The sequence below is a fragment of the Triticum dicoccoides genome, chromosome 5A (genome assembly GCF_002162155.2).
Source record: "Triticum dicoccoides isolate Atlit2015 ecotype Zavitan chromosome 5A, WEW_v2.0, whole genome shotgun sequence".
Taxonomy (NCBI): domain Eukaryota; kingdom Viridiplantae; phylum Streptophyta; class Magnoliopsida; order Poales; family Poaceae; genus Triticum; species Triticum dicoccoides.
Genome location: NC_041388.1, coordinates 679,187,625 through 679,194,933, shown reverse-complemented (window position 1 = coordinate 679,194,933; position 7,309 = coordinate 679,187,625). Strand labels below are relative to the sequence as shown.

General features: G+C 46.5%; 1 protein-coding gene and 1 long non-coding RNA gene across 2 annotated transcripts in view; one reads left to right on the top strand and one right to left on the bottom strand.

Annotated features, from left to right (window-relative positions):
• The window catches only part of LOC119298418, a 6,005-nt gene extending 1,549 nt beyond the window's left edge, over positions 1-4,456 (bottom strand). Inside the window, exon 1 of the long non-coding RNA XR_005145857.1 lies at positions 3,804-4,456. This is a non-coding gene — a long non-coding RNA (uncharacterized LOC119298418). The remainder of the gene's footprint in view (positions 1-3,803) is intronic.
• Positions 4,457-4,964: 508 nt separating this feature from the next.
• Positions 4,965-7,309, top strand: part of LOC119304083 — a 5,964-nt gene continuing 3,619 nt past the window's right edge. Inside the window, exon 1 of the mRNA XM_037581244.1 lies at positions 4,965-6,255. The gene's annotated coding sequence lies outside the window, so the exon portion shown is untranslated. The remainder of the gene's footprint in view (positions 6,256-7,309) is intronic.

Here is a 7,309-nt window from a genome sequence, read left to right as displayed (position 1 = left end):
CAATAAAGTTCTCCTAGATTTAAATTCTTCCCACCAATTATTCAACACATCAAATAATTTGATATTTTTAGTGAAACACAAATCATATAGCATGGGATAAGACTGCTTTAGTGGTTTATCATCCAACCACCAATCTCCCCAAAATCTAATGTTCTCCTGATTACTCACTCTGTTCTTCACATAGCTGAATAACAAGCCTCCAACAAATAGTAAGCCAACCCAGAATTGGGATCTCCCACTTTCCGTTTTACGCGAGAGAGGCACACATTTCTAACATATTTATTTCTAAAGGATATCCTACCAAAGCCCCTCTTCTATTTCCAACTTCCACGACCATTTAGCTAAGAGGGTCTTCTTCATCGGTTCAAAATTATGGATACCCAAACCTCCTTATTTCTTGGGCTAACAAACTTCGGATTTTTTGCACTATCAATGCCATCAAGAAGAAGGAAAATTGTGCCATCGGCATATTGTAGCATGTTCACACACCCTCCCTAGATTTAGTTAACACCCCTTTCACATAACTATGTTCCCTAGCATTCTTCATAATCCAGTGCGAAAGGAATCTCCCTGCATGTAGGAGAGGGATTAAGGAATCTCCCTGCCTAAGACCTTTGAAAGGAGGAAAGTAAGGTCCAATCTTATCATTCACTTTAACACTCGTAGATCCACCTCTCATGGTTTCCACAATCTAGTCATTCCATTTATCAAGGAAACCCTTCAAACTTAATATTTTTCATACAAAAGGTCACTTAATTTTATCATTTTTTTCAAAATCTACTTTAAAGAGCACACGACACTTCGTTTCTTAGAATTGATAGAATTAACAACTTCATGTAATACCATCACTTCCTCCATAATATACCTTCGTTTAACTAGAGCAGTTTGTACAGGAGAAATCAACTTTCCAACTATTTCACATAATCTATTCATATGAATTTTAGCAAAATAAATAAATAAATATTTAGTAGGCAAATAGGCTTAAACTTCTGAATTTCTTTAGCATCATTAGTTTTGGGAACTAAAGTGATGATTCCATACTTTAATCTGGAAATATTTAAATTACCTTGTGGAAATCATCAAACATTGTCGTCAGATCCCACTTAACCATATGCCAATATATCCGATGAATTCAATGGGAAAACCATCAGGACGAGGGCTTTAATCTAGAGAATTCAAGTTAATTCCAACCAGACTACCACCACATCTTCCTCTAGGAGGAGTCCAATGCCATTTGACCCTCCAAAAAAATTGTGAAGTTCATTCTAAGAGTAAGTATTTTTCATGGTTTCTTGTAATATGAGGAAATCCATATTAAATCAAAAATACAATCTCTAATAAACCTCCTCTTAACATCACCTCCCACACCCCTAGCATTTGAAAACATATCTTCCACTTTTATTTAATTTTTATCAGTACAAGTTTCTTTACAGGAATTCATTTTCTGATCCTAGCAACGCTAGGTGAATAGTTATTATTTGTTTTCTTGGAGGAGAAAACTTGCTTTAAGTTATCAAGATACTTCTCCTCAAGATCAACATCAAAGTGGTCCCCGTTAGAACAAAGCTCATTTAAATCTGCATCACCGGTGTCAATAGGACCTGGTGAGCCAAAATTATCATCAGATTTCCTTTTTTGGGTGTTATTAATATGAATATCAAGACTGGCATTTTCAAGTTTCCTCATAATCCCCCAATAAGTATCAATCATGTCTAAAATACAACCCAAATGAATTCCAATGCAAGAAGTCATTGATAGAAGATATGTGTTATTAATATCCATAAGATCAAGAATAGAAGAGTCACCATAGTTATCTTTAGCAGGTGCTCTCTCCTTAGGCATGTCTTCCACCCTAAGGTCATCCCTGTCTTTCAGCCTATCATGTCTGCTAGGTACAACACCCAACTAACAGTCAACATCCCTTTGACTACCAGGAATTTTGTCATGACCAATAATATTCCCCATAGCAGTACCAAAGGAATGAGACTCCTGGATAACAGTAAAATCCATATGTTATTGGTATTTGTACTCATCAATGTTATTATCTTCCCCGTCTGCATCTTGGGTAATTGCACTTTCTTCAGATATATTCATATTGTCTTCGGAAGCATTCTCAACCTCCTTTTTATCCATCACTTACTGCAACAGTGTCTCAAGTATCTGTGTTTTGTTTTTGCATCTCCAAATGTTGTTTCCTCAGATGTAAATCCTTCCTCTCTCCTTCACTCTCGATCTTTTTTCATCCATTACTATCTTAGCAGCTTGCCTAGCATTATTCTCCTCCAACAACTTAATCTGTATAGCCAGATCCTTATCGATCCCATTATCCTCAGTCCTCATAGCAACATTGTTGTCTTGTGTGCCCATATGCATCACCAAGTGTATCATTTGTACACCTAGCTCCATGTCTAGCTTCATATTCTGCAAAAGATAGGCTCCCTAAATCAATGATATCTCTGTTAGCCTCATCTTCCTTGTTCCTTTTAGCATTTCTAAGGGTATCCACATCAGTCTCACCTGCACTGAATTATTAATCTGACCACTTCCTCTTTTTCCACTACAAGAGTACCATTGTTGTTCCACTACCTCAACAACCTAAAAAACACCCTAAAAATAAGAATATCTTTTGTAGTAAATTCAGTTGAGGCAGGAACTTTGTGAATATCTCGCAGCCCAACCTTGCATCTCACAAATTCAATATTAATGGAATCCAAGTTAACTTCAAACACCGGAGTCTACATACTTTGCAACTGCTTTGATCTGTTTGAACCAAGTACAATCTTCAGTCAAGTGTGACTTTTTTCCATAAACATAGCAGTGAACATATTTCCTGCAATCTTTATTAATATGTCCAACTTCCTTACACTTAGAGCATAACAATCTCTGTCCACCAGCACCTCCTTCACTTCCATTATTTCTCATCTTCCTTGACCTATCCATCTGACTGAAGAATTGGGGCCCACTCATAAGCACATACTGAGAATTTCCACTATTACCAATACCACCATCACCACACCCTTCTCTCACACCTTAATTAGTCATCATGTTAACTCCAACCCCAAAGTAAGGCACAAAGTTTGGCATAGCCGCCACTCCCATAAGATGGTGGTGTTGTGAAGAGATCCCTTGACTGGATCCTTCTCTCCAACATGAGTAATTTGGGGAAATCATAGTTGTTGCATTCCCATATTAGGGATCTGCACAGGTAAATTCCCAATTGGTGACATCCACTGGGTAGTGTTATGGATCTAACCTGTTGGGTATCCCCACTCTGGATTCTATTCAGATCAACCAGAAGTGGACCTTGTGTGGTGCTCGGGGCAGCCTAGGTTTTCTGTCCCTGAATCACTCCACTTGCCCCATAATTCAAAACCTTCCCAGCCACCTCCCCATCAAGATCAATACCATTTTCCATCGAGTTGTTCCTAGATTTTTTCCCATTATAACTTCCACGACCTCCACCACCATACCCCTTCAGTTATTGGTAGCTAAGATTGTCTCTTCCTCGTTCCTGTCAGCCCCCTCTCCCCTCAGCTCCAGCCATATCCTCCTCTACCGCCTCTCTCTCTCTCCCACTCTCTCTCTCTCTCTCTCTCCCTCTCTCTCCCTCTCTCCCTCTCTCTCTCAAACCCTAGCTCGGGGGAACGAGGTTCCTCTTCCCAATCAATTATGGATCTCCACATTCGTCTATCACGAACAACAGGAGTATCAAATGAGCCATCTTGACCTAAATCCCTCGATGGGGTAATGATACATTTATCCATAGCAACATGAACTTGAATTGGGGGTTTGATTATACATACCGCACACTGCAGAAGATTCCTCATCGGAATCTACTCCGGCTAGCACCCATAAGTGGGTACCGTCCGGAGTGACTCCTACTGCCCGCCAGACCCGCGAGCAAGTGCACGAATCCTCGCCGAGCGCCGAGGGAAGCGAGGCGAGCGGCGCGACATCTGAATCGGGCGCACACCTCTCCCCCTCCTTGGTGCAGGCACGGCGATTCCTCCCATCCCCGGCATCCGCTGCTCCACCAGCCCCGGTACAAGGATCACCATGACCGCCCCCACCACAAACTCCGCTGGATTTGGGGGAGACGACACACGAGATCTATATGCAGCCCATCTCCTCCTCTGCCGCGGATCCGGCGACTCCGCCTCCATCATAGCCCAATGGAGGATCTTGATAGGAGGAGCCCCATCTCCAAGCATCCTCGCCCGCTCCGCCTCCGTCGCCAAGACCGTGATCCCAATCGCCGCGTCGTGGAGCGTGTCCATGTCGGGGAACCACCCGCAGATCTCTCTGAAGCGGGCCATCTTCGCCGCATCCCCCGCCGCCATGTGCCCTATCCACTCCTCCAGGGCCGCCGTGATGATCATCTCCGCTCCGCCCCCCTTCTCCGTCCTCCCTCGAGCTTCGTCTCTTCGCCCAGATGTGGTCGCCTGGACTAGATAAGAAAGAGGGATCCCCTCTCCGCGAGTAACATGTGAGATGTGTATGTATGCCCGTTTCTCGGAAGAATTACAAGTAGTAACAAATAAATAATTAAATAAATAAAAAGATGGAAAGTAAAAAAGGTGTAAAACCACGAGAAGGTGAAAACGCTATTTTGAGTGAAAAAAAATTTCCATCAAACATCAGACGTGGGCCCACTCTCTAGTAGCCGTTTTTTTCTACCAACCAGCCGTCGCTCGCTCGTGACCCCGGCCGGCCCCTCGTCCCCGCCCTGTGGTGGTCCTGTCCACTCCCCTCCCTCCCTCGGAGCCGGATCCCCTGACGTACGGCCCCCTGCCGTTGGGCCGCTGACAGGTGGGTCCGGACCCACACGTCGGTGTGTGGGCCGTACGTGAGACGAGCCGCGTCCCCCCTCCCTCCACTCCGCCCAAGTCCATGCCGTAACGTTCGGCCAGTGCCACGACCACGATGGTGGGCTGGTGAAGAACGAGGAGCGCACAACAACCCAGCCGACCGGAGTGCGGAATAAATCCCAGCCCTATTCCCAGCACAAGCAGACCTCCACATCTCCATGGAATTTACAAGCCGTCCTCCTCCTCCTCCTAGATAGCCAGCCCAACCCCCAAGGAATTTCGTGCCCAGAACCGCCCGCTCCTAATCTAACCTCGGGAGCTGCGATCCGGTCTGCTTCGCGCTCGTAGGAGCAGCATATCTCCATCGTCATCACCAGTTTAGTCGTCGTCCTCGCAGGGAGTTCACATGGTCTGCTGGTCTGACTCTGACTGTGGGGAGCAGCAGGCGTAAATCTTCTTTGCCACCGCGACCGACCCCGGGTCCCGGCCCCGGCAAAAGTCCTCCTGCCTGCCGTTGCATCTTCTCCGGCCGTTTCGGCTTTTCTCCCCCGCTGCCGCCGCAGAAAGCTCTCGAGCTCGCAATCAAATCTTCTTGCACTTTTCGCCCAGCCTTCCCCCCTCCTCTCTCCGGCTCTCCGCAGGCACTAGTAACTGCCCTGCTTCCTTGGCTCTTCTTGAAGAGCCTTCCTTAAAACCGGAGGGCAGTTACTCTGCCGCCATTAAGCCCTGCTCCGGACCTCCGGTTTCCACTCTCTCGCCTCCGGCGGTCACAATCCTCGCCTGCCCATCCAGCGTTGAGCACCGAAGAAGAAAGATAGCAGGGAAGGAGGAGGAGGAGGAGTAAAAGGGGACAGCTCTCTCCTTGACGCCTCCCCCTCTGCCCCTCCCCGTTCGGGAAACCTACCACCGATTGCTCTCGCTCGCTCAGGTCCCGTCCCCATCCGTCCACCCATCCATCGTCGTCTTCCTCCTCCCGATTTCTCTTTCGAGGTCGGGTGAAAAGCTGCTTCCTCTTGTCTCTTCCTCCACAGGGTAGCGAGCGGAGCTTCTTGCGTCTTGGCTTTGATTCTTTCCTGGCCCCTCTCATCTGATGGCTCCGGTTTAGGTCCCGGGTCCTCCTCACCTAATCTTGTTTCTACTCCCGGTTGGTACCGCCAGCAGCCCCGCCCGCCTGCCTTGCCGGTCCAAGCAATCCATCGATCTACCCTCCCTCCCTCCCTACCTACAAAGCCAGCCAGCCTCCACGCACACCTCCTCAGGCTTCTCCACAGTCACTTCAGACATCAGACTTCAGACCAGTCCATCTCACTGCTCTTTCCCAGAGCCTTCCTTCTCCGTGTGCTGGTTGCTGGGAGGTTAGGAGGCAGTGCTTGCTTGCTCGCTCGCTCGCTCGCTACCTTCAGGGGAGGGAGGCTTCGGATGCTGCGCGTGCTGATCGGCCCCTCAGGTGAGCAATTCTCGTCTGAATTTCTGATGCATGTTGCTACAGTTCTACACTTCTACTACTCCTTGTGGCCAAATAAAAATCAATTTTGCCTTTTCAGCTTTCATACAGACTTTGAAAACGAGCATATGTTCTCTTCTTCTACTTCTTCTTTTTCTGAAATTAGAGAAGATTTGGCGGCTGCTGCTGCAAAGCAAGTCAAGCCTTTGTGTGCTTGCGTGAGAAAAAGATAGCCAGCAGCGCCACCTTTGTAGCCTCCTTTGTGTCATTGCGCATGGGCTTCATCCTCATTCCTCCCTCCTTTAACCGCCGTGTCAAAAGGCAGGCGCATCAAAGCGATGATGATACACTCTTTAAGCCGCCGGTGATGAATGCAATTAACTTCTTCCTTTTTTGGCTGCCCATTATTCCCTAGCTAGTGCTTGCTTTTCTGCAGGGCTGCTGCTGCTGCTTTAGTTTTCATGCCCAATCAACCAATTCTCCTTTTATCCAGTTGACACCTATTATAATTGCAGAGGATAAGAAGAACTTGCTCTGTTCTTGCTTGGACACCAATCTCTGCTTCAACTGCTGCATTTACTTTCATGTAACAGTCTTGTACCCAATGCTTCAGTGACAGTGCATCTTAAGCAATGGACTCCACTTGGTAGTGGTGCAGTTAGTATTAGTACTAGCATGTTCTCTACAGAGAAGGAAGGAAGGACTTCAGAGTTCAGATAGCACTATTGTTCTCATGGGTAGGGTGTACGCGACGATCTTACGGAGAGAAAGCATTCATTTTTTGCCCAATTTGTGCTGCTGAGATGGTACTTGTTGGGAATTTATTACCATGTTCTCTGAGTTGGTTCATAGTACTGATTTCTGGGCAGTTTGTGTGTAGGCACTTGTGCAGTACTACAGGTACAGGTTTCTTCAGTAGCTTTGTTTTGGGCATAGGGTGTTTCATACAAAATACCCAACACATGGTCTTATCTCTTCTTCTTTTTTTGTGATAACTCACATGGACCTCTCCTGGTCCATTCGTATTTTTTGTAAGGCTTTTATCGGTTTCTCGGTG